Source organism: Amblyomma americanum, chromosome 5 (assembly GCF_052857255.1).
Source record: "Amblyomma americanum isolate KBUSLIRL-KWMA chromosome 5, ASM5285725v1, whole genome shotgun sequence".
Lineage (NCBI taxonomy): Eukaryota > Metazoa > Arthropoda > Arachnida > Ixodida > Ixodidae > Amblyomma > Amblyomma americanum.
Window position 1 is genome coordinate 147,770,179 of NC_135501.1, and position 27,045 is coordinate 147,797,223.

Here is a 27,045-nt window from a genome sequence, read left to right on the forward strand (position 1 = left end):
TGTTTTTGTTGCCTTCGTGACATCGCACTGCATACATCGAAGCCTACGAGCGTCCTTCTGCCGTTCCTCCTCTTTTACCTCTACTGATCCGTCCAACCGTTGAGCTTCTTCCGTCTACAAAGGAGCTTGAGAATGTTTCGAATTGCGAGCCGCAGTACTCCGAGTACAGAACTTCAAGCCCCCGTGGTAGGCGTGTGTGGGACGCATCGCGAATGCGCTGTTTGTTTTACTGAACCTTAATAATAATAATCAATAATAATAATAATAATAATAATAATAAGAATATTAATAATAATAATAATAATAATTGGTTTTGGTGAAAGGAAATCGCGCAGTATCTGTCTCATATTGAAGACAATATGAAGAAAATATGAAGACATATTGAAGACAAATGAGTGGCAGCAGCCACTCATTTTCCCACCAGCGGCCAAGAAGTAAACGTGTAGAATTCTTCGGTGATGTTGCTTCTGTCAGCGATTTTTGAATAACTTCGCTGTCATTCGTTTATGAGCGACAACCCCTGACTTAGGACTATTTATAGTGAAAACATACTAGACAGCGCCTACATAAAACTCGGATTCATTCATCGCTCACTTCATCAAACAAACAGGGAAACAAAGCTTCTGGCTTATACTTCATTACTCAGCCCTAAATAAGACTATGTGTCGTTCATATGAAGTCCCCATCATGTTTATGGTATTAAGTTAGAACCTCTACAAAACCAGACTGCCCGATTTATCTGACGTCAGTATTCATCTAGCGGCAGTATCTCTCAAATTAAGAGGAACCTCAACCTTCTTTTTTAGATAGCAGACGCAAATTATCCTACCTTATGTTCTTTCATAAGATTCATCATAATCCGACTCTCCTACACTGCAGCGTTTATTACACCAGCTTCTCGAATTGTCCCTCGTACTGACCATAAGTTTCAAGTTGAACCACTGTTCTCACGCACTCAGGTAAATCGTTTTCATTTTTACACTTAGCCATAAGCGAATGGAATGGGCTACCGAAACAAATCCCCGACACTACAAAGCCTGAGAGTCCAATTCGCAATTAGAGGTTTTGTTAGCACGTGGTACATGAATAATTATTTGTGGATTTTTATTTTTGTCTTGAACGTTATACCACTAGATTCTGCAAAGTGCTTAGATTTTCTCAGCAGATATGAGATGTTTAGCATCTCTTTTGCATCGTTATTTGATGTACTTGAGCAGAAGTTTGATTGCTCTTGCACTTTTTAAGGATGTTTACTTCCTGTTGTGTGTTGATATTTTTCTACTATCCCCTATGTAATGCCCCGTTATGGGCCCTTACGGTAAATAAATAAAAAATTAAATTGATGTTGATTGCTTTGTCTGAGGTGCAGTACATCTTCAAGAAAGGTCGAGTAGCATTTGTTAACATATACAAAGGTTATCTTTTTCAAAGGGAGAACAAATACATCTACAAAATAAAGACATCATCTTTCCATCACCTAGACGGCATATATCTTTGTCCCATAGAACAAACACTTCTATAAAGTAAAGACATCACATTTCCATCACCTAGACGGCATATATCTTTGTCCCATTGTTATGCGGCACTCCACTCAAGGCAGTAATTGGCAATCGCCCATGGTGCTGGCTCGTCAACTAAAAAGACCGGCTAAACATCAAGCTGTTTTGAGATACCCGAACCAGACTTTTGATGTCAAGGGTGTTCCCAGGTCTGGCCGTAAGCACTCCTACTCAGACTTCCTGTCGCGCGCCCCTGTCAGTTCTTCACCGCAAAATGAAGACGACGACGATGCCTTCCTGAGGATAATCAGCGCCAGCATGCTTGCTCAAGAACAAATAAAGGACCAGCATCTACACACTTTCTTGTCTATCGCACAGGCGGGAACTCTTCACCCCATGCTGATGCCAAGCAAGGTTTAGATTCACTCAGTCTGAAAAGTTGGTTTGTCGCGGAGTACTTTGCTCCCTCGAGTGCTGGTCATCTTCGTAGTTCCTGCAAGACACGGAGAAAAAATTTTTGGCTTGATATGACTGACTGGCCAATCGGCACCTCAGATTTACTTGAGATTTAGGCCGAATTCTTGAAAAATTTTAGTGATGCGGCTATTCGTCCACGTCTTTCGATACGTGAAAACACGCCAAGAATACCAGCGACCGGAAATACCACTGACTAAGCTAGCAGGATTTTTAAAGTTGCCTTCGAAATTCACCACGCCTTTCGAACAGATCACTGTAGACATACTAGGCCCTTTCGAGATCTTAACGTTCATTAACAACTTGACAAAAGTAAAGTACGGACCGAATACATGAATCTATACGATGAACCAAAAGCTATGAGGAACGCCACTGTGATTTATACCATAAAATTTTGCGTAGATCCTCTCGCGGAATGACGCATTTGAAGTAAAAAGAGGCAGCCCGTACCTAATGAGTGGGTCCCACGGGATCTGCTGACTTATCAAGGCCAGGCAGATTTAGCGACCCGCCTTGCGAATACAAACTCATCACCGCCTCAGCTCCTTCATTTGGACAATTTGCTCTCCTTTCATCAAGAAAGGAACTCCTCCGGGGCCGCACACGTGCTCTCATCCCTCCGTGTGGTGTAACTCTCTCTCGCGGTCTTAACAGTGCAGAGGAGGTTGCGCTTAGGAGGATCCGGGACGGGGTCGCCCTCACACCAGCCGTCACTCGAAAGTGGCCTCAGTACCTAGATTTGTTTCCTCGACCAGGGTATTCGATATGTAAACACGAGGACATCGAAGCCGACATTCATCACTTACTGTGGGACTGCCCAGCTCTCAAGCCTACCAGAGTCCAGCACCTGATGGTAGCAGGTCTTTCACCAAGCACCAAGCTTGATACATTGCCTGCGTGCAGGGCCCGCACCATCGTTCTCTACTGGGCTTCATCAAATCAGATAACTTTTTTTCCATTCATTTAATCTCTACAACATCATTCATCACACCTTCACCCATCATTGATGCTCTGGGGCAAAAAATTTCGCTCTAAAAAAAGTAGAAAGAGAGATAGCATTTCTGGCAGAGGTAGCCAAGCCACCTGCACTGTCGACTGAGCAACCACCGCAGATTACAAACTTTAATGCAACTGCGCACTATCCACACACCAATGACCTCCTTGAGGGCTTAATGCAGAGCATCGCAAACACACTTGCTTCACAGGTCACAGCGCAGCAGATAACTTGGGACTACATTTCGCACTGTGTAGTCTTGGCCAAAAATATACAGATGTTTACGATTGTCGGTGATGCGAAGTTTGGGCGCAACTCTTCACGTGTCACCCGTTATCACTGGCAGGGAACGTGTTACGCTGCTATCCACCCTTTGGCACCTTCCTGTGGCAGCCACCTCCAGCTTTTCATTCCTCCGCTTTCGCTGTGGCAGGTGGCATTTCCCTCTGCTAATACCTGCCGCCGGTCAGGTTTGAGGTGAGGGGTCGATCTGTGACCTGTCAGGTGGCGTGTCGCGCCGACTAGGTAGACTACGCCGAGGGAAAGTTGCAGGCGGCGTGTTACGCTGCTAGCTACCCTCCAGGATCTTCCCGCGGCAGCCACCTTCAAGGAGGCGTTTCGCTTTGGCTACTTGGATAACCAGTTACGGCGACAACGCCGACTCCGGGGACACAGAACGCTGGATCGGGCGCCTTAAATCTTCGCTGTAAAACACCACAGTACAGGAGATCTGTACAGGAGGAAAGACACAAACACGCTTGACGCTATCCTCTCTAAGATAGCCTCGATGCCGCCGTATACCTACAACTCGGGATCAAGCTGCACGCCTTGCGTATCTGCGTATCAAAGGCTTGATGAACACGCAGGTCGAACGCTACCACTTACCGCGGAGTCACGGAGAATACAAGGCATGCGGCGGGTCACCTGTATGGACGCCAATCCGCCGTGGAACACTTGGTGAGAAACTTTTCCAGTGGTATTTTCAATTATACAACATTGTTCGAAGACAAGGTGAAAAGGGTGATGAATTCGTTTCCAATCGAAAGACGGCACCTAAGCAGAGGTGCCCATGACCAGAAATAGTGCATGTCGTTCGCCTGGAGCCCTCACACACAGTTTAATGCGGACATTTTCAACGTTGGTTTGGCGGTCTTTGCTTTCTTTTCGCACTAAGCGTCAGACAAAACCTTATGTCAGAGGTTCGGGGGCATAACGCCTAAAATCTTTATCGCATTTCTTTTTTGGGCCTAGCTGTTAAGATAAAGTTTCCCGGGCTAGGCATACTACTGGCACTCAACATCACTCCTGCGCACATGCGTAAACCTTAACTCTACGCAGGAGGTAACGTCCTACACGACATCGCGATGAAGAAGCATCGCATAAAAGAGCAACACGGTCTTAGAAGCAGTATGAGGCGCAAGCTGAACAAAGTGATGTCGTGTTCAGATAAGCTTTCGCCGCCGAAGCGTTGGGCTGAAAAACTAAAGTTTCGCTATAAACTGATACGACAGCCACACTTATTTAATAGGTTGTTGTGTGCATGGGACGTCTCCTAGTGAAGTAAGTTTATCCTTGGAAAGAAAATGTAAAGCCAACTGTCTCCCTCCTCGCTGAACCCCCAAAAGTCGCCGTTAGAAAACAGACAAAGGAAAGAATGAAAGCAGTAAGAGAGAAAGGGGCGCCGCTGTAGAGACTTCTGAGTGGAGTTGACCATCTCCATATATTTACTCTGCGCCGACATACTGCAGAACACGAACGCCTTTTGCCTTTCCTGTTTCGCGTCCATCGAAGCTGATCGAGGCGAATATCAGCGAGTGTTCGTTACCGATAGGTGCGTTTTTAACTAGACCTCAGAAAAGAGAGCTTATAGAGAACTAGACCAGAGAGGTTCTGGTGCCACTGGTTGGTTAGTTTTTAACAGCCAAACCGCTAAAGAGAGAAGTTATAGGGAACTTGACCAGAGAGGTTCTGGTTATACGAGGTAATCTTTCTGATGCGACGAGTGAAGGATTGCATGATTGCAAAGATTGAAACGGCTGCCATGTTCTGTGTGATGTCTCTGTGCCCCTGGGTAGACTGATGAAGTGGCAGTGATCGTAAACAGCTATCATTGAACTATGCTTTTTTTACATCTGATCTGGTGTGAACGTATCCGAAGCATAAACTAGAGGCGGCGATGTAGCGATGCAAAAGAAGAGGACCAATATTGCCAGGACGCTTAGGATTGATCGCTGAAGAATAATTTAATGCTGTTACTGTAATGACTGCTTTTACTGGGTAATTGGAAGGCAGGTAGGAATTTGGGCGGAGAAGGTGCTGGGTGGGAAGTGTTTTCGTGGAGAGGGTGCTCCGAGGGGCGGGTATGGTGAGCGAAGCACTTTGATCCTGACACTGGTAATCTGAAGTGCTGTAGTTGCTCTCGCCGTTATCATTTCGACCATAATAATTCTAGGATGGCAGGTACTACTTACGTCTCAAAGCGAGCAATACGCGAAAAATGGCGATATAAGCAACGCCGTTCATGGACTGCTTCTCACGTACGTTCTTGCTGTACATGTGCGCAATTGGTTTCCATTAATGACAGACAGCATATTTTTCAATCAGTCACAGAATAAGTAGTCTCTATCTATTTTCTCACTAAATCGTGAAGCTAGATGAACTTCTTACTTTGAAGCCCCAGATTGAAACATTGGCCTTTCCAGAAACTACGACTAGCTGCGATGCATTGATGCCTCAGATGCTTGTGGCTTGAGTTACTTCACAAGCCTCAACTATCCTGAAGCTACTGTCTGACTTGAATGAATTTAAGAAATGCAGCAGGCTGTCCAACCTAGATATACCTGGCCTCCCTAGAAATAAAAACAAGAACTTGATGGAAGTTGAAGAACACGTGAGAAGAGCTTATAGATCGACTCTCCATCTGATCAAGTGGTTGCAGTTCATCGGCTTGCACCCCGTGCCAATGGCGCTTCTCCGGTTCTTGTTAGATTTTCAGCAAGCTGTCAGCGCTCGAAATAACTGCTTAAATGAAAGATCAAAACTGCGAACCTTGCCCAAATCCAATGAACACGCGCAGTTGTTCCACGCCGAGAACATGTCAAAAGAAAATAGCTATTCTAGGCATCGCATACAGCGGCCAAGGCAAAGGCCTACAAATCTGTGTGTAGATGAAGAAGGGCCGCATTTACCTGCGTAAGAAGGAAGGGTACTCATTCAGTCGTGTAAGGCATCTGTAGGATGTAACAAAGTTGACTCAGGCTGTTTCTTTTTGGTCTACTTGCTAAATTATCATATCTGCTGATTTCCTTCTGCTACTAAATTTTTCCACCCTTCAAGGCTCACTCATTTCTGCCACTAACGGTTGTGTTACTGTTTTTCATGTAAACATGAGAAGCTTATGGAAGGACTGAGACAACTTCTGCTTGGTTGTCAATATATTAGAGGATTCCATAGACGTTTTCATTTTACCCAGATGAACATTTCAGAATACCTTTCGCAGCCATTTTCGTTACCAGGATATAAAACCTTTTCCTATATTCGTGATTGGCTGTTGACTGGAGGGCGGAATAGCGCTTTTCTTAAAGACAGTTGGGTTTCTCTATCTACTTCTGTCGCTTTTACTAAAGCATTATCACTGGCTCTCTTCATTCACAGTGAACTTTTTGTTATTACCTTGATTACAATTTATGAGCCGCCGAAACAAAGCAAAACCTCTTTCACCGAAAAGCTCAGGAAGGCTAAGTTTTCGCATGGTCCCATTTCTATCATAGCAGGCCAATATAGACCATTAAAAAACGAAAAAAGAACAACAGTTGATTGTTGCATACCTAAATACTCTTGCCGATGCCGGACTTGATGGTACAATCAATCTCTTCGGTCGTCTTGCCTTTACCATGTTAACTTACGCATTGAACAGCATGCATACACTTTTATTATGGTTACGCAATAAATGACAAAGCATTTCTTTGTTGGTCGCAGTGTTTTTCCAGAAGCCGGGTTTAGGGCAATTAAATTTAAATATGACACTGTTGAAGTGGTCGACCGATGACGGTTTGACGCTGCAATGGAAAAGTACGACTGGGATCTACTCTTGACTAGTACTTCTGAAAGCTCAATTTACGGCTCGACTGCAGAAATTGTCAGTCATTTGTCATGTTCCTCTAATAAAACGGTGATCACGAAACGAAGAGAGGTTCATTGTCATTAGATTACTAACGCAGTACTCTCGGCGGTTGCAGATAGGGAACTGGCGTAGGCTTGATATAGGCGTTTGCCTAAGAATACTGAATCGAAGCCACTTTATAGATTAGCCAGTAACGGCGCAAACGCACTGCTGAGAACAGAAAGGCGAAAATATTGATGTGAAAGCACTATTCCAAAGGCTAAAACCCTAGAAACATCTTGCGATGTTTGTGGGCTTTTGCCAAGTGGTTTGCAACGTTTGTGGGCTTGTGACAAGTGAACGAAGTGAGGAAAAAAAAAACTATCCACAGCTGGGACTTGAACCCGTGGCGGCGCGAACAAATTAGCTGTGTTGGACACTGCGCGAGAGCATAACGCTGTTTTTTTTTCTTTTATGAGAGCATAACGCTATCGTCGTAGCCAAACACGACTCGTGTTAAACTGCAGCACACTCTCGCGCTGCGCATTGGACATTGTCCTCTTCGCCAACTTATACTACTATTGGCATAATGACGGCACTAAAAATAGGCCGCCGGCCTACGTTGGGTCAATTGCCAATGACGAGGAAAATTTGAAGATGTGTACAGCTGGCTCCTTGGGTCAGTGGACATTTCAATTGCGCTTTCAGGTATATTTCGGTATATTTTTTATAAGTATATATTTAGGCATACCTTTCAGGCATATTTCGTGCTTAACAATACTAAAGCGCCAGTTATTTTTTTCTGTCAAGTTTTGTCGCATTGAAAAAGAATCCAGCGAAGTTGTGGGATGGTAATCGCATAAGAGGCAGGGTACCTTGGAACGCAAGGGAAACCATTTCCCGTTTCCCGCTACTTAGGCGCGTTTTCGCTTTACACTTCCCGCGGAGTTCAATGTTTTTTGTTCGGCTGCTAGTCAGGCTGTTCATTTACCAGTGGCTGTCACCTGGCTCAGAGCACGCAAGCAATGCTTGAGTCAGCATTTTTGCCTTCTTGCACGGATGACAATTTCGCTTTATTCTTTCCGTCCTTAGTAAGCGAAAGTCTTCTGGCTGTGACGGTATTTCTGTTGATATATTCTGCAGACACTTCGTAAGAATAAAGCATGTTTTGCTTGCCATTTTTAACGAAATAATTTCCACTAAATTAGTACCAGACGGCTTGAATAAGGCGCTGGCTATCCCTCCGCTTGAGTACGGAGTAAGAAACAAAATACAAAATTAGCGTTCCATCTCGATTTTACCGTCACTGGAGCTTGTTATATAAATACACATTTCCTTGTTGATGGCTGGTTTCCTTGACGCTCATGAGGTGTTGCCCTGTAATCAGGTCGGTTTTATCAATGGTGATGGCACGAAGAAAGCGCTTGATGAACTCTCTGATCTTTTAGATACAGTACAGTAATACGTCCCCGGTGTATAGACCCCAGAGAAAAACTTTGGCTGAAAGTAAGTTTTTTTAGATTGGCTGCAAGCAGTATACAATGGGTGAAAAAGCATTTTATGGTCAACAAGTAAAACTGCGCGTTTCATTAGACCACTCTTACTTCAGTCCTGAAATCCGTCGAAGTCGCTTTGCCTGATTTCTCTGATAACATACCTGATTTCCCTATGTTATTTAGCACGGTAACATCCTGTAGGCGTCCACTTGAACACTTGCTTTTCTTTCATACCCACCGGTAGGTGTCTTAAGCTCTCACAAACGATCTGAAAAAAATGAAATCATGTATTGTCCGCACGCACACATACACAACCTGCATAACGCAAAATTTCAGTTTTGAATAGGTATAGTCATAGGTCTGTAGTCCAGATTTTATTGTAGTACATTTTGCAAAATAAATTTGATTTTGCGTTAATTTTGGCTGTTTTTGAGTCTTTCGATTCCGTGCCTCATGATGTGTTGCCTGAAAACCTTCTTGGGGATTCAGAGGACATTTCCTGCTTGTGTCTTAACTGCAGCGCGAAAATCTCAAACATATAAGGAACGAAAACCTACAGACACGAACAATCGCTGCTCGTAGTAAACCTCGGTCTTTTTGTTAACTATTTTTTAACCGCTCAGAAATCGCCGTTCCAGGTGTATAGAAAAGTTAATTGCCACAACTAAGATCCGGTGTTTAGCGAGGATCTGTACTTACACTCGTATTGTTTTTTCTTTGTATTAAAAATTTTAGTCTTTCCTGCTAACATTTCTGTCCATTCCGGTATCCACATGATACGTATCTGGCTGCCAGACGCAAAGAAAATGCGACTGCGTTATCATATGTTCATCACAACTGCCAGCAATTCATGGAATGGTCAAACCTTAACCCAATCCCTGCTAACGATAAAAAGACTCAGGATATTTTCATTAATCTGCAAAGCAAATTCCTTATGAACTGCAAAATTTTTTCCACAGACCAAACATTATGCTTTGTAAATGTTATGCAGTCACACCTGTCTTGACTGTCAAATAATTTGCAGTACTAAGTGCCTCAGACATGTTTTGGAATAGCCATTTGGTTTTCGTGTTTTCTCAGCTCCGTAAACTCGCGCGTTTGCTGCATCCTATTTAGAACCTTCGCTCCCATGTTTTTCGGGTCAGCAGCCGAGTTGCATAACCACTGAGCCACCGCGGCGGCAGACCCTTTGCCCTTTGTATGTTGACAAGCATATTATGTATGCCTTAGCCTACAGTGCGTTACACTATGGCACGTCTTGCTTTTACTTTTGCTCAGCCTTTTGGAAGAAATAATGGCAACTGTTTACTGAAATCCGCCCTTAAATCGATATGGTATATTTTTAAGGGATCAAGAATGCATAATTTTTTTTTTTCAATTTTGAATTTAACCTGGTTTTGCCATGCCTTGCATGAAACCGTTTATCTGTATTTATATCTGGACCAATGATTTTTCTAGAACACATGCTCCCGTTTGTACTTCACACTTGTGATCGCTTTATGTTTTTTACTGTGCGTACTAGATAGAGCAAGCGCCTTCGCTAGTATTAAGCGCCACCAATTCTTGATCAAACAGCTCAACAAGTATGTTTTCTTCACAGAAGAAATAAAATAAATCTTAATTATTAAACTACGCTGTTAACTTTGGTATTCTCTTTCTTAGTGCGTATTCGTTCTCTCTTTTTTCGCGTCTTTTTATGAAGTGTTTTTCTTTTTCTTTTCTTCATGGTTTCTCCTGCGGTATTTGTTTTTGTGACACTATATGCCTGTTGTATTACCTGCTAGCGGGCTCTGCCAATGAGGCTTTTTGAAGCTTCGGCAGGATCGCGTTCGTAATTCTGTACTGGAAATGAAGAACATTATTAATATTCCTATTATTAGTCCTTCTCGAGGGCAGATAGCTTCCAAGCCACGGCATTTAAGTAAATTTCAACGTCGCTGCCTCGCTCCACTTTGATGTGGCCTTCTCTGCGGTGGAGGGCTTGTGGAGTGGACAGGTAGGTGGATTGCTGGTGGGTGGTGTTTCAGGAGAAAGGAGGCCCCTCCCCCCCCCCCCCCCCCCGCCCCCAATGTTTCACACAGATAATTTCTTCATTTTCGCCAAGTACCATTATTGCTGGAATCACAGTAAAACTTCTGAAAGGTATGTTAAACGCTGTCCTAACTTCTCGGTATTTTTCATGTGAAAAAAATTAATGTACGGCCGGTGTGGCAATATATAGATATATAATTTTAGAATGATGAAAACTCTGATAAATTAGAAGGAGAACTATCCCGCGGTATACCACACTATTTTTCTTCAAATATATTTAATGTATTTTCATCGTTATGCGAAGCAATATATTTAGCTTATACTGTTGCGCTGTATATATCCGCCGGATAAAAATGAAATGCACTGCACGTACTGCACAGTTAAAATATGTGGGAGAAATGAAATTAATGTTAGGCACATACAGTCAATGGCTGCAGCTGGGGCCGCCAACCTTTTTGTGTCGCCACAAAAGGCAACGACTCAATTCCGAAGCCCAAATATCTGTCGCTTTTTATTTGTTTCACGAATAGCGCGCGTTGATGCGTTGGCATGCAGTAAGAAAGGGCAGCTTCATTGCTATTCGCTTTCTTGGGAAAGGGCTATGGGATTGAACCGCACTGCTTATACGGCTGATGGAAATCGATGACCTCGCACACAGCGCATTCCTTGAAATCTCCAAAGGATAAAAAATAAGAAATTAAGTACTGCTAGCACACAGGGTGATCGACGAGTGAAGCAATGAAATGTGGCAAAAGGTTCCACGTATGCAGGAATATATTATTCCACAGCATAATTTGAATGTGATCGAAAAGACTAGACTAGATGGGTTGGTGGTTTTTATATAAAGCGCTGCATGCAGAATCGAATAAGCGTGTATTATATGACCGCATTGTTCTAGCGGCGGTCAAGTCGACAGAGCCGCTGCCGATTAAAGAATTGTGCACTGTTGGTGATTCCGGACCGCACTGTGAGTACGTTCTTATCATATTAGAAACTTCAAATGGCACTCGATATTTTGCATGTGTACAAAGCAAAAACGTTGAATCAGGATTAATGAGCGTTTACTACGAGAAGAGAGCGTTTATTCTAAATAAACCTCTTCAGGCACCTTTGGTGAGATGTGCCAATATATTACTGGAAACGACTCTTTTTCAACGTTTTGATACTGTGGAAAACATTGTTTTTCGCCGCCATAATTATTTCGTGCAAGATTCCGGTGTCAACCACTAGCGCATATTGGGGCGCAAGCTGCAGATGCAGGTGTGCTGGCATGTATAGAGTGGGCAATACCATGCTAGAAAGTATGAGATACTCTTCGTTCCTCTGCTGACATCGCTGTCAGTGCCATCTGCTCAATCGCCTTGAATTTTTGATGATTTTAACAGGACACACATAATAACGTAGCAGGTAGGGAAGGCTTGGAATTAACTGGGTCTGATACCAAGTATAGGGCTACGGTTTTGCTGACGTGATGCCGCCGCCACCACCACGGCCATCCAGCTACACTAGCAGAGCAGCAGCCATAAAATGTTTGCTCCAGGCATGCGAAAAGAATCATCACCAAGGAGCACTTCGCCATGCGACCGGCCTGCTCAAGCTAAGCCCAGTCGAAGGAGTTCCCTTTTTTTCCCTCTCTCTGGGCATGCTGAAGTCGGCGCACGCGGGAGCGAGTATCTTTGGTGGCCAATAACATTCACCTCAGGATATCACGCGGCACCCTTGCTAAAATCTTTGATCATTATCTTCAAAAAATATCCATCATGCTTCCTACTGAGCCTTTCTTTACAGCAGTGTCGTCGTGGCTGCTAAGTTGTTGTGGCGTCGGCTTAATGATCCTGGTAACGTGACAGTACATCTTTCACGCAGCAGGCGCGTTTTGATGCCTGAAACAACCTCAAGCCCCAAATTTGCTGATAGGAAATCAGCGCTCACAATACAAGAATCCATATCAACAGCATTTAGATCAGTCTATGTAACTACAAACGATTCATTGAAAATATGAAAAATTAAGTCGCAGAAAAATATTCCACAATAACGCATACAAAAGCAGGCAAACAAATAAGACGCACATCAGAGAAAACAGGTTTAGGATGCCCACACTGTTTTAAAATTATGAATTATTTTCAACCGAAAACAATAGCTTTAGGATGAATCTGTATTTGTAACAAAATTTATAAGTAGCTACTCAAATAATGCCTCTCAAGGCAAGATTTTATGTTAGATGATTTATTAGGCAGGTGGGGCAATCTTTTATATTGTCACGTAGTTGTAGCTGAGGCGCGTAGAGCAGGATGTCAGCAAATATAGCTTCCCAGCAAATCTCTTTCTTTGGGGTGACTTGCGCCCGCAAAGAACTCAGTGACCCTGCGGCCCCGTAGCTACAAGAGTGTTCGGTGGTCGTCGAACAAAATGCCCACCGCTCTCGGCCGTGCTCAACTTAAAGCTCATAGCGAACTTGCGAAAAGCTCATAGGAACAATCCAAAAAAAACGTAAAACAAACTACGCCTTAATGCCATCAACGGTGATAAGTCTGGCTGCGTCTTGTATCACAAAACAAAGCGATAAAGCCACGTGCCGCCAGCTTTGAAGAACGAACAAAGTGTAGAAAGATTTCGAGCATTACTGCTTTCTCAAAGAAGCATCGACCCGATGCTTTAAAATATAAGGCGACTAGAAACAAAACAGATTGTGCAAAATAAACAACGAGTGTGGAAACACAGCGCCCTTAATTCCTAGCGCGCATAATAGGGCTTTAGACGGAAGACATGGACAACTTCTGGTCGTACGTGGCGTCGCTGGGATGCAATCATTTCGTAAGGGATGACTTCACAGTCCAGTTGATCTAGTTGAGGAAGAACCCTTTACGGGCCGAATTAGCTGTGCAAAAGCTTTTAACTCAATCCGCGGTGGCGAATGGGCGTCTAAACCTATACTGGCTTTCCTGGCTTCTATTCCGCGCTGTGTCTTATTAGGTTGTAGCGCTAGGCGTCGGTCCGCTGCTGGTTTTTTATTCGTAATCGGGCAAGTCTTCGGACTACTGCTTCGCGCTGGTGGTAACCGGCGACATCGACGTTATTTTCTTCTGTAACGTTGGGCAGCATCGCGACTAGCTTGGTCTTAGCCTCCCTGCCATGGATGTGCGTAAAAGGCGTCATCGTGCCCGTCTCCTGCACTGCGGTGTTGTAGACGAAGACGATGTAAGGCAGGATGACGTACCAGGTCTTGCGCTCGGTATCGACTTAAATGGCGGCCATGTTGGCGATGGTCTTGATCAGGCGCTCCGTCAGTTCAGTCCATTGGTATGCGGATGGTATGCAGTTGTCCTTCGATGGCTAGTTTGGCTGTAGCGCAAGATGGCTTGCGTAAGTTCCGCCGCGAACGCTGTTCCTCTGTCCGTGATGAGCATATCAGGGGCACCGTGTCGCAGAAGAATGCAATCCACAAGAAATTCGGCAGACTTCCTGTGCTGTTCCGTTCGGTAGGCGTTACGCCTCGGCGTAGCGGGTCAGGTAGTAGGTCGCTATGATGATGCACTTATTTCATGACACTGTTTTTTGGAACGGGCCAAGCAGATTCGTGCTGATCTGCTGGAGAGGCCTCAAGGCGGTTCACTATGGTTCAGGTATCCTGCTGGTAGGGTGAGAAGGCTCTTACATCGTGGACAATTTCGGCCGGTTCTCACGTGTTATGCTACAACGGCAGACGATCAAGGCCAATAATACCCGTCTTCGATGCAGTAGAGGGTTGAGAAAACACGAGATGTCCAGCTGTTGCCTTGTCGTGTGAAGCCTGTAGAACGGCTTGCGGAGACTTGCAGGTACAACAAGGAGGTAGGGTGTTCGCTGCGAAGTTGTTCTTCACGAGGACATCACTGTGTACACAGAACGAAGACAATCCTAACTTGACCGAGGCGGGGTGTGAAGAAACCTTGCCGTTTAAGTACACTATCAGGCGTTCTAGGTCGGGGTCTGAGCGTTGCTACTAGGTAAACGAGCTGGAGCTGATGGGCGCCAAGAAGGCGTCCTCATCGTCGTCGGGCGGCGGTACATCTACAGGGGCTCGTGACAGGCAGTCGCGTCAGGGTGCTTGCGTCCGGACTTGTAAACGACGGTGACGTCAAACTCCTGGAGACGCAGACTCCATCGAGCGAGTCGGCCAGAGGGGTCCTTCAAATTGGCAAGCCAGCACAGCGCGTGGTGATCGCTGACTACCTTGAACGGTCGTCCGCACAGATAGGGGCCGAATTTGTATGTAGCCCAGAGGATGGCAAGGCAGTCCATCTCAGTTGTCGAATAGTTAGCCTCGGCCTTGGACAGGGAACAACTAGCGTATCTGGTTGCTTCCTCCAATCTATCAGTTTTCTGAACAAGGACGGCGCCTAGGCCCATAGTGTTTGCGTCGGTATGAAGTTCAGTCTCGGCGTTTTCACCCAAGTGCGTGAGGATCGATGGGGACTGTAAATGACACTGAAGTTACTTAAAGGCTAGGGCTTGCGGCGCTTTCCATTTAAATGGCACATCCTGTTTTATCAGCTCAGTCAGACGCTCGGCGATGTGCTCAACGTTGTTGACAAATGGTCGGTAATTCGAGCACAGTCCACGGAGTCTGCTCACAATTTTCTTATCGGCCGGCGGTTGAAAGAGTACGATAGCAGGTGTTTTCAGCGGATCTGAGCGTACTCCCGCCTTGCTAATGATGTGGCCTAGAAGTAGCAGCTCTTCACGGGCAAAGTGGCACTTCTCCGCTTTCAAGATTAGCCGGAAGACTTGACTGCTCTGAGCACTGTTAGAAGCCTTTTAGGTGCTCACGAAAGTTCGAGGCGAAGACAATGACGTCATCTAAATGTACCAAACAAAGTTGCCACTTCAGGCCTACTATCACTACATCCATTACTCGCTGAAACGTCGCTGGTTCGGAGCGAAGACCAAATGGCTTCACCTTGAACTCGAAGAGGCCGTCCGGGGTGATGAATGCGGTCTTCTGACGATCTCTTTCGTCCACCTTAATTTGCCAGTAGCCGCTCTTGAGGTCCATTGATGAGAAATACTTGGCGTTGGAGAGCCGGTCTAGTGTGCCGTCGATGCGGGGGACGGCTCAGACGTCCTTCGTTATGTTGTTCAAGCGGCGGAAATCGATGCAGAATCGAATTGTGCAGTCCTTCTTCTTCACTAGAACAACCGGTGCTGTCCAGGGGCTCTTTGATGGCTGGATGACGTCGTCGGGAAGCATTTCATTCACTTGGTCTAGGATGGCTTGTCGTTCTAGCATTGACATACGGCTGGGGCGTTGGCGGAAAGGCAGGGTGTGCTGGTCGGCCTTTCAGCGATGACGAGAAACACACTCCGTAGTTTGAATAATAATAATATTTGGTTTTTTGGGGAAAGGAAATGGCGCAGTATCTGTCTCATATATCGTTGGACACTTGAACCGCGCCGTAAGGGAAGGAATAAAGGAGGGAGTGAAAGAAGAAAAAAATTGGTGCCGTAGTGGAGGGCTCCGGAATAATTTCGACCACCTGGGGATCTTTAACTTACACTGACATCGCACAGCACACGGGCGCCTTAGCGTTCTTCCTCCATAAAAACGCAGCCGCCCCGGTCGGGTTCGAACCCGGGAACTCCGGATCAGTAGTCGAGCGCCCTAACCACTGAGCCACCGCGGCGGGTACCGTAGTTTGAAGCAGATTGCGGATTTGGTCTTGTCTGTTCTCGGGCAGGGCTCGGTTGATGTCAAAGACTTGCTTGTGATCTTCCTTAGGTGAACCTTCCAGAACTCGATCGGAGAGAGATAAGGCGTCCTGCACGCCGGATAGTTCGTCCAAGAAAGCAACCGTCATGCTTTTGTTAATGTTCCAGTATGCTTCGCTGAAGTTAGTCAGCACTACTTCGGCTTGGCCTTTGAGAAAATATGCGATACCTCTAGCGATGCTAATTCCTCCGCCTAGAAGCAACTGCCAGTTGCCGTTGGTGATGGCTTGAGTGTTATTGGCTTTCGTGGCGCCTACGGTGACGATGACGCTTTATGAGGGTAGGACACTCACTTGTTCATCCAAGACTGTTAGGCAAACATGCTGTTCCAAGGTTGTCATCAAAGGGATGGCCTCGTCTGTCGCAGGTCTATGGTCACCTTATTCTCATTCAGTAAATTCCTACCGAAGATCACATCGCGGTAGATTGCAGTAGCACAACGAAGGCACTAGGATATCTATGTCCTTTGACGGTCACTCACGACATGCATCGTTTCAATGGCGTAAAAAGTTGGCCTCTTGCGGTGCGGATTTCTGGGCCGTCCCAAGCGGTCGTGAGCTTCCTTAGCTGCGGAGCGAATGTTTCATTCATTAGCGAATGATGGGCTTCTGTTTCGACTAGAGAGGAAACTTTGCGGCCGTCGACAGCCACTTCTAAGTCAGAAGACCTGGCTCTTGCAGTACACGTCATGCTCGGCGTCGGGTCACGGCTTCGTCGGGCATGCGAATCATTGGTAGGGTGTGTCATCGGATCTTTTCTTTATGGCGGCATCACTGCAAAACCGGATAGCCTGGTGCTTGAGCTCCTTTTTGTGGGCGACATCAGCGTAGTAGATGCGGCCTCTTCATATGACGTGGTCACTACAGCATCTTCTTCGTTTCCTTGGAAAGCAACCTGACCTCCACAGGTTGCTTTGTTTAGTTTTTCCTATGGGGCTAGGGAACCTTTCTCGGACTGCCGCGGCCTGGCAGCGGCCCGCTGATGCAAAATGACGATACTTACTCCTCGCTGTTCAGGTAGTCTTCGATTTTCCGTGGTCGCTGGCCGGGGAGCGGTCGTCAGGCGTCGATGGCAAAACCCCGCAGGCCGATGTGTCTGTACGGCCAGTGGCGAAGTACTTGCCCGGTATAGCCACAAGCCAAACACAGTGGGCGGTTATCAGCAGTTCTTCACTCGTCACATTTTCGATAGCCGTTGCGTCGCTCGTAAGGTGGTCGTGTGGGTGGTAGAGCCCGTCGTTGTTGTAGAGCTGGTTTCTGTCGAAGATGGCTTGGGGGGTCTCGTCGGGGCGCAGGACTGCGTAGTGCGGCTACGTAGGTCATGGCTCCAGCTTCCGTTGGTGTCGGCGGTGACAGGATGCCAAGCTCATATTTACTTCTTCATGAACGATGTCCTTGAGAGACCCCAACTGAGCCAACTGCGTGTGCTGTGTAGGGGTTGGCAGCCATCGCAAAGTTCTCGAAGTATTTCGCGCATTAGATCTCGCCGGCTATCAACGCTTGCAGGGGTGTCATATGAGGGGCTTGCCTTCAGCGCTTGAATTGGTCGGTCTTATTGATGGTTCCGGGCGCCAAGGATCTTTTCGATGGTTGAAGCTTCGACCACGAACTTGGTGTCGATATTTGGAGGATTTTGCAGCTGGCCGGCGAACAGTTGCTCGTTTACGCCACGCATCAGAAAGGTGAGCTTCTTTTCTCTAGTTATGTCAGCGTTGGGGCGCTGGAAAGGAGTTTCATTTATTGCGCATACGCAGTCACGGTTTCGTTGGGGTGTTGAATTCGTGGCTGCCGCAGAACCTCCGCTCTCTTTGAGCACGACACCAGTGAACGTTCGCAGTAGCAGCTTCTTGAAGGTCCCCCAGGTTGAGGGAAGGGTCGTGGTTTTCAAATCACGTTCGTGCAGGGCCGTCGAATGCAAAGTAGACGTTACGAAGCTTGGCGGTCTCGTCAAAAGAATTCTGCCCGGCCACACGGTCGTACACTTCTACGCAGTATTTTACTTCTTTGTGCGGTTGTCCATGGAAAGGCGGTGGCTCAAGGGGCTGGTGAAGCACTGCGGGCGTTGACTAAGCACCAGGGTCTATCATGGGGGCATAGCACAATTGCAGGTCAGCACATTCACCAGAGGTCACGCAGTGGTTACTGCAGTCCGGAGAGCCAGAAGACAGCGAAAATGGCTTCTAAGCAAAACTCTTTATTTAGGCTGACTTGCACCCTGCAAAGAACTGAATAACTCGGCGGGGGCGCATCAACAATTGTGCTCAGCAGCCATCGAACAGAACGCCCGCTGCTCTCGGCCTTGCTCAATGTAAAGCTGATAGCCAAATTGCAAGATACGGCGTTGGGAGTTACCGCAACATTCTGGAACAACGTAGAATTGGCTCCACCTCGATGCGACCAATCGAGATAAATCTGGTCACGGCTTCTACTTCACAGCTTCGCGGCTTCAAGACACTTTTCGAGTTCTACTGTAGAGAAGTATCTGAGAATTTTGTATCTAGTTCCAAAGCCCTATTTTGCAAAAATATTATGAATGGCTCAAAAACGTTAGAGTTTTAGTTTCACGTACGTAGAGGCTTCACATACGTAGAGCTCTTACGGGTGACCAGTGCGCATGCGCAGAACGCAAAGGGTATCCGCGGTCATTACGTTGCGGTCTTTGCGTTGCTTGCGTACGTAGCGTTGACAAACATGGCGGCGCCCTGACCGCCGCCTCAGAGCGATAACAGCTTCGTCGCTAACGCCTCGACGCAATATTGTGTTCTAAACTGTTGTATTCGCCTTCTATTTACCCATTCTTACCCTCGCACAAAGTTTCAAGCGAGAAATAGCTTTTGTTTTTCAGATATAAAGGCGATTGCGCAGTTGTTAAGCCTAACGAAGCAGCGCTGCGACGCAGTTCGACTGGCTTGGCTTTGACTCGTCTTGTCTTAGAGCGGCTACAGCAGTGTCTGCAATCACAGTAGATGGCGCTAGGAAAAAACGCGCGGCTACGTGCAGTGCCTGCTGCGTATGTGCAACTAAAAGTGTTTGAAGCGACATGCGCGTATGCTGCGTAGACTTCTCACGTTTGCGTACGTAAACTCAGTACGAACGTGAAACTAAAACTGTCTATTAGCAATTCACTCACGGCACACAACACAATTCCACGGTCAATGAATTTCAGCCCTTTTCTTCAAAAAAATAGATTGGTTGCTAAGTATTTTCATCATGATTGGAAGAACATTACGCAACAATAAATCAGAGTGAGAGTTGTTTAGTGTAGAATGCCGTGCGCGAGAGAAAGACGTTACAACACTAGACAGCCCTCCCTAGGAGCACCATAGGTTATAGCGAACTTTTAAGATACGGCGTTGGTAGCTATCGCCACGTTCTATAACAATATAGAATCGGCTGCGCCTGTATGCGATCAATCGAGATAAAGCTGGTCACGGCTTGCATCACAAACAGTGATAAAACCATGTGCAAGCCGCTTTGAAGAATGAACAAACAAACAGTACAAACATTTGCGGTACAATAAAAGAATCTGAGAATTTTGTATCTAGTTCTAATTACCTATTTTGCAAAAAACATTATGAAAGGCGCAAAATCTTTAAGAGTCCACTCACCGGACACAATTTCACGCTCAACGAATTTCAGCCATTTTCTTCAAAAAAACGACATGCGTTGGTAAGTATTTTCATCATCATTGGAAGAAACGCTACAATGAATCAGAGTGATAGTTCCTTAGTGCAGCATTGCAGTGCGCGAGAGAAGAAAAATTGATGATGGCCTAGCCCTGTTAGGCCAGGATATACGTAACCTAAGCGCGGCAACATCTGGTTCGGAAGAATTAATATATGAAAGGCGCGCATTCACTCATCATCATCATCGTTATCATCATCATCAGCCCGACTACACCCACTGCAGGGCCAAGGCCTCTCCCATGTCTCTCCAATTAACCCTGTCCTTTGCCAGCTGCGCCCACCCTATACCTGCAAACTTCTTAATCTCATCCGCCCACCTAACCTTCTGCCGTCCCCTGCTACGCTTGTCTTCACTTGGAATCCACTCCGTAACCCTCAAGGACTAGCGGTTATCTTGCCTTCGCATTACATGCCCTGCCCAAGCCACTTTCTTCCTCTTGATTTCGACTAGGATGTCATTAACCCGTGTTTGTTCCGTCACCCACTCTGCCCGCTTCCGATCTCTTAACGTTACACCTATCATTTTTCTTTCCATGGCTCGCTGTTTTGTCCTTAACTTAAGCTGAAAAGTTTTCGTTTTCCTCCTCGTTTCAGCCCCGTAGGAGAGTACCGGCAGGATACAGCTGTTGTACACAATTCTCTTGAGGGATATTGGCAACCTGCTATTCGTGATCTGCCATATGCGCTCCCCCCATTCGGCTACTTCGGCTACTTTAACTATCTTATCCATATTGCTAATCACACTGCCCTCCTTGTCTCTTAACGCGTACATCTGGTTTTTCCCTATGCCTAGTTTCCTCTTGACCGCTTTTAGGCTATCTCCGTTCTTTAGAGCATGCTCGATTCTCTCCATATAAAACTTCCTTATGTCGGATACCTTGCGCTTATTTTTTTTGCGTCTTTATTCACAGTTAAACATCGAGCCGTCTTATCGTGCTTAGACTTTTCTATTCGGCACTATTCCCATGCAATCATGAAAAGAAGAGCCGTCGTGGCGGAGTGGTAGCGCCTCCACCTCTAGCGCCAAAGGCCCGGGTTCGATTCCCAGCTTCGACACAGGGCTTTTGTTATTCACCTTTGTGACATATCTGCTCATCGCGCATGCGCAGCACGGCTCTCCATATGCACGCGAAAGTGGTCAACCTCGGCCAGTGTAGCTTACGCTACGGAACTTTACAGCTCTATACAGCACTCCCTAGGCGCACAATAGAACTTCGCGGAATCCGTCTTACTTTCTTGTGTCAGTAACATAACAGTTATTTCTAAGCACGAATTTGCCCTACCATTCTCCTTAAGTGGCATTCAAAATGTTGCTGGTATCACTTACTTCTTGAAAACTGCTTTAAACGCTCTCAAAAAAAGTTTGCAAAGCCGCGTTCACAGTGGTATACACTGTGCGCGCACTCGGGTGTGGCACAGCGGGTAGTTGACATCTTTTTCATCAGAATTATTTTAAAGCTAAACAACACTGGCTGCTATGATATAACAGTGTCTAACGTGATCTATTAGTAACTTTTATATTACATGTAGTTTTCAAAAGTTTGCATTGTGGTATAGCCCCAGTTGAAGAGGCCGTAATTTAGCCGTTATTTAAATAGAGATCGGTATATTGTAATTTTCACACTAGACGGTACCTGATATTTTCTGGCAGTTTTACAATAAGTTCCATGCTAGCAAACTATTTTCAAAACTTCAGAGGCCACTTTTAACTACTCACGTCTTGTGAATCCGAAAGCTTTGGCGTGTGATCGTGAGCGTTTGACCTCGACGCAGTTGTGCACTGAGAAATCAAACGAAGAGACAGCTCCTAACGCTAATTTTACAAACGCAGAATCCAAGAAGGTCTGCCCGCCGCGGTGCCTCAGTGGTTAGGATGCGTGCGGCTACTGAGCCGGATATCCTGGGTTCGAACCCGACCGCGGCGGCCGCCTCCTTGAGGCCGCAGACTGTTTACGTGGCAGCCCCGGTGTGTGCTTTTTTGACCTGTCAAGTGCATTCTGACCTAGGAAGCTATGAGGGCCTATGACCACTACTCCAAGACCAAGAATACTACTCTGTACAGGGGCGAATAAGAAAAAAATGTTAGCACAAGTAACGGAGCGCTGAAGCGGCTCCATGGCAACATGCTGCACTGCGTTTCAAGAACACTCCAATAACAAAACAGTCAGTATTTCCCTCTCTTCAGTTTGAGGTTTGTTCAACATAGTCAACCGCAACAAAAAATTTTTTTTTCTAAATAAAAGCATTGCTAACGATAAAACACTAAAAACAAACAGTAATAAAGCAAGTTGTCGTGGCTCACGACGCAAGCGGGAAAATAAATGCCGCGAGCAGAGTGACGCGTGGCCGGGGAACGCCTGAGACAGCACGGTGGCACTCAGGCGCATAGAAAACGTCGCGCTGGTCAAAAGTTGCTTCCTTCCGACCTCCCTTACCTCAAACCTTGGGACTACCTGCCACTGTGGCTATCAGCATGCTCGCCTACCGTAGTGCGCCGACGTGGTATCCTGATTTTGAGGTCGTCTGCAGCTTGTGCTAATCATTTTTAGTGGTCAGTGTGTGACGTACACAACATCGGTACGTCAAACAACTTAAGCGCGCAAAAGTGCCTTACACGCAGTGCGCAAATTAGGCTCTGGCGGAAATTTTCCCAATATACAACGCGTGTATTGGACATATGCCATTCTGGAAGCGCAACAACAGCTCTGTCATGGGGTATGCCATCTTTAACGCCATTTTTTTTTAGTAGCATAAAATGAATTTAGTAAAGACTGCGATGCGTTATACATTGGTGTGTCAGACAACTGCAAAAGAAGAATTAGCGAGCACAAGAACGTTAGTACAAAAGCCGCACGTCCTGTAGTGACCATGCCCGACATGCTGAAGGGAAAGAGCACAGCACTGATTGTGTTAATGACACCATCTTGGGCACCAAAAAATCTATCAGGTCGCTTTCAGTCTTTTCGTGTACAGATGGTTAACAAATGAAGTCAGCTGGACCAAGGGTGTTCTCTCTAATATCGACATCCACACACTATGCAATCACGCACACTTATAGAATACAGGCTCATCCCAATTATAGCCATTGTGCATGCACAAGCGCCCCGAAAGGGCTCTGAAAGGCCAATTTTTAGAAAACTTCCCTTTTACTCCTTGATGAGTTTGTTTTCCTGAACCGCTACGCTTCCCCTTTGCCAGACCGAATTCTGTCCAGCACTCGACCATACAGATTAGAAAAATAATAAAACTAAGGAAATAAAAAAAAAATGATCTAGGAGCAGTGCAATCAGTCAGATTCGTGCTTTTGGGGCAAATATTATTACGTCGTGTCAGGAAGGAATCTAACTGCATGTTTAAGGTGCACCGTATTGTAAAGCCAACTTGTGTTTAGAATTTTTTTCTTACCTCAAGTCAAATTCCGCTCAGAGAATACTTGCTAAGTAGGAGTTTATTAATATCCAAACCGAAATTACCAAGTACGCATTTCAAGTAGATCTCAAGGCAGGCATACAAGACAGCTGAAATGTTCTCGGGGAGACAGAGGACATCAGTAAAAAGTAAGAAAGCAAATTGTTTGAAACCTCAAAAAAGAACTGGAGCAACCAAAATATATTGCAGCAAATCACGCTCTCTAAACGAGTATCATGCGAAGGTTGAAGTCATGTTGCAACACAGGAGAAGCCTAAAAGAACGAATAGCAGATGATGAGTCAGCAGGAAGAGAATGTGTTCATCGCTGTATGTGTTTATGAATGTTTATCGCTGTTGGGCAGGATTGCTGACGTCAAGACTGATAACGTCCCTAGCGGTGTCGTACATTGGCCCCTGCAAGTTTTCTGACTTCACTAGTTCAACCCAATCCCACTACCTGAAGTTAGGTGGCTGCGTTTAAGTCATAGATCTGCTTCGCGCCTTACTAAATAAACGCGGTCTTCACCAAGCAAGCCAAGACTTCAGCTTTTTTCGTCCCGATGATATTGAAAGCTTATTCGATCCTAGAAAGGCCCGGTGCGACCATGGTAGCTCACCACTCTTAGTTTCCGAACCTAAGGGACGTCTACTTCCGCGTACGCTCGCTGCAGCAGCTGCTACTACGAGCCCATCGCTGACTCTGAACAGGCAGGCAATTCAAGCTTCAATACATTGTTCAATATCAAAGTCAAAGCATTCTTTGTTTTGCAACGTACAAAAGAGTGCATAAAAAATATTTGGGCCTATAGGCGTGTGGCTAGTGAAAAGTCTAGTGCAAAATAAAATAAAATAGTATATGCCACGCAGTCGTAATGAACAAAAAATTTAAAAAAGAGAAAAGAAAGAAAATGCAGAAAGAAATAAAAATAGCTCGGAACAAATTACGCAATTGAAGTAACACTCCATACCAAAGGAATAAAAAAGGCAAAAAACAAAGAATCATCAGGAAGAGGAAATAAAAGTTCAAAACGGTCAACAAACCATCAAGTATAGTGAGGCCAGGGCCCTTTCTGGTTGCTAATATAAAAAGCTTGCAGCAGAGTATAAAGGTATTTGCAAGCTTCACATTAATGTCCCACCACCGCGATGGCTTTTAAGAAACATCCCTAGGTATGAGGACACCTCGTGTGAGAATGCCTAGTCCTAAAGAATAGCCGTTGGCAGCACCGTCCGACTTGGACACACACCTGTGGAACTGGATTCAGCCACGCGAGCGGCATAATTAAAGACTTTGTGCGCATGTGGCGCTTCTTATGCGATGATTCCGTAGCGCTAATCATCATGTGGCTCGAAATGTCCATATAATAAACGTTTCTGGCTAAAAATTTCCGCGAGCTATTTGCTTGAAGGAGTGTTCCTGCTGTTATCGTGGCCATTTGCAATTAATTTTGTGCGCAAATATTCAAGCGCAGGCTTCCGCATATTTTCAAGCAAACCATTTATGCGAGGCGTTCCTAGAGTGAGTGCCTGTTTATAAATAGAGAGATGTTTTGGGTTACCGCCTTTCAGAAATATGCAGCGTCCGGCAGGCGTTGCGAAGTGTTTGGTGGCATCCTACGGCTGCGAGTCCCATCCACTCACGACAAAGGTACCACGAAGCGCGAGGCTTGGGGTCAAGATGCTTCCAAGCGGTAGTGAAGTATAAAGGGAGGCTATCCCGAGGACGCAGTAAGCACTGAGTCTCGTGTTAGTTGCTCGAAGACGTGAGCACAGCAGATCTGGCACGAACGGTGTTACAGTGCAACTTAACCCACCTCAGTCCGCGCCGCTGAGGCTGTGCATTAGAGAGTACGTGGCAGCGCCTTCCGCTGCGTCGCATTTTGTATGTCCTAAGGAACAACTGGCATTGTAGCTAGAGAGAATATTTGGAAACTTTGTAGCCCGGGACTGAAAACATTGATTTTGTCTGTATCCTGGCTACAAGCTTCAACTATAGCATGGATTGTACTTTATTTTGTTCTTGTTTCAGCATTCGAAATAACGAAGAAGGCATCCAAAGATTCAGAATGCAGCGTGCAGTCTACGCAATCATATTCATTCTGTGCATGCACTGCCTAGTGCCGAGGTAGGTAGACTGCGGTCTCCGAATGTGATAGCTTCTATTCCAGTTATGCAATGTCTTTCTCTGCTGTTTTGAAATTTTGTGTATCTGTGGACAACACGACAAACGATTCGGCCAGTTTTCTCACGAATTAGCAACCATAAACAAGGCACAACCTGTGTAACCAATGTATAAGAGTAATTATGCACAACAGTGGTTGGCAAAGGTAGTCCGCTCCCGCTAGAATCAAAGTATCTGATTGAAACACAGTGGATGTTTAGAATTCAGAAAATAAGAATCCGTTACTTAGTGTAGACATCCATCATAAGCTCCGTGCGCCACGCACAGTAGCGGGAAATTGAATGCTTGTTGAACAGTTCTAATATGAATAATTCTCCAAAAAGAAACTACAGCAGAAAATGAATAATAAATACTGCTGATATGTCATCAGACAGCAGCAGCTCAAAATAATTTCTGACCCGAGGTACAAGAACTCTTGATAAAATGCCGTCGTAAGTGCAAATTTATTAAGGATTTTGGCTCCTGTGGTGAGAAAACCTTAAAGGAAAAATGATCCGAAGCGGTTTTATGCACGCCCCGTACTGTAACCTGTTCTTGAAACGTCGTGCCCGATTTCTTAGCAAGCCGCGTTAACTAGGTTTTGGTCGAATCTTTGGAGATTTGGGACGCTGATTTACAAATGCTGCGCCTCTAACTCAGTAGCATTGAAGGTAAATACATATTCTTCCTTAGACTCAGCCGTAAAAGACGTTGCCCTTTCTTAACCCTTAAAAAAAAAGTATAGTGTTACAACGAGGTTCATGAAAATACATCCAGCACTAGCATATCGCGCAGAAGATACCAGAACCCTTTTTTATATTTCTAAACAATGTGCATCAGTCTGATATAATTACTCTTGACTATTAGCTCGAATTGACACTTATTCGCTATGACGAAAAACACGGCCTAAATTGTTTACAATGCAGGCAACACGAAAAACTGACTTAGTTCGCTCAGAGCAACAGAATTATGCTTTGCCGTACTGAATAAGAGACCAAGAGGTATGTGTTCCATTCAATTATTCATAAGGGGTAGAAAACTTGTTCAAACTTGTGCCAACACAGCTAAGGTCTTCTAAGCATCGTGCCTGTAATCTGCGCAGGCTGCAAACTTGCAACGACGAGAAAAAAGACGCTAATAACTTGCATTTTTTCCTTGCATTCAGCCTGAATGGGTGCAACCCAACGTTGAGACCATCGTTTAAAGATTGTGCTGGATATGTAAGTGCTTTGCTTTTACACATTCATAAATGGTTCTGTGGTCTAAAGCCCTCTCAGAGGTTACACATCCTACATCATCCGGCAGCAGCTTGTTCAATTTAAGAAGCACCTAATTCTTTCTAAATGCTCAAAGTAGCAGGAAATCCTAATTACGGGATTACAGCTAAAAATCGCATCATTAAGAATTAAAAATACAGAAGTTTAAGCCGGCAATAACTGGGAAAT

The 27,045-nt window shown here is 45.5% G+C and overlaps 1 long non-coding RNA gene across 1 annotated transcript; it reads left to right on the top strand.

Moving 5' to 3' along the window:
• The first annotated feature begins 11,472 nt into the window (after positions 1 to 11,472).
• LOC144135138 (uncharacterized) lies at positions 11,473 to 26,824 on the top strand. Its single transcript, XR_013315387.1, has 3 exons — positions 11,473 to 11,563; positions 25,469 to 25,564; positions 26,766 to 26,824. It is a non-coding gene; the product is annotated as an uncharacterized LOC144135138 (long non-coding RNA).
• The last annotated feature ends 221 nt before the right edge of the window (positions 26,825 to 27,045 follow it).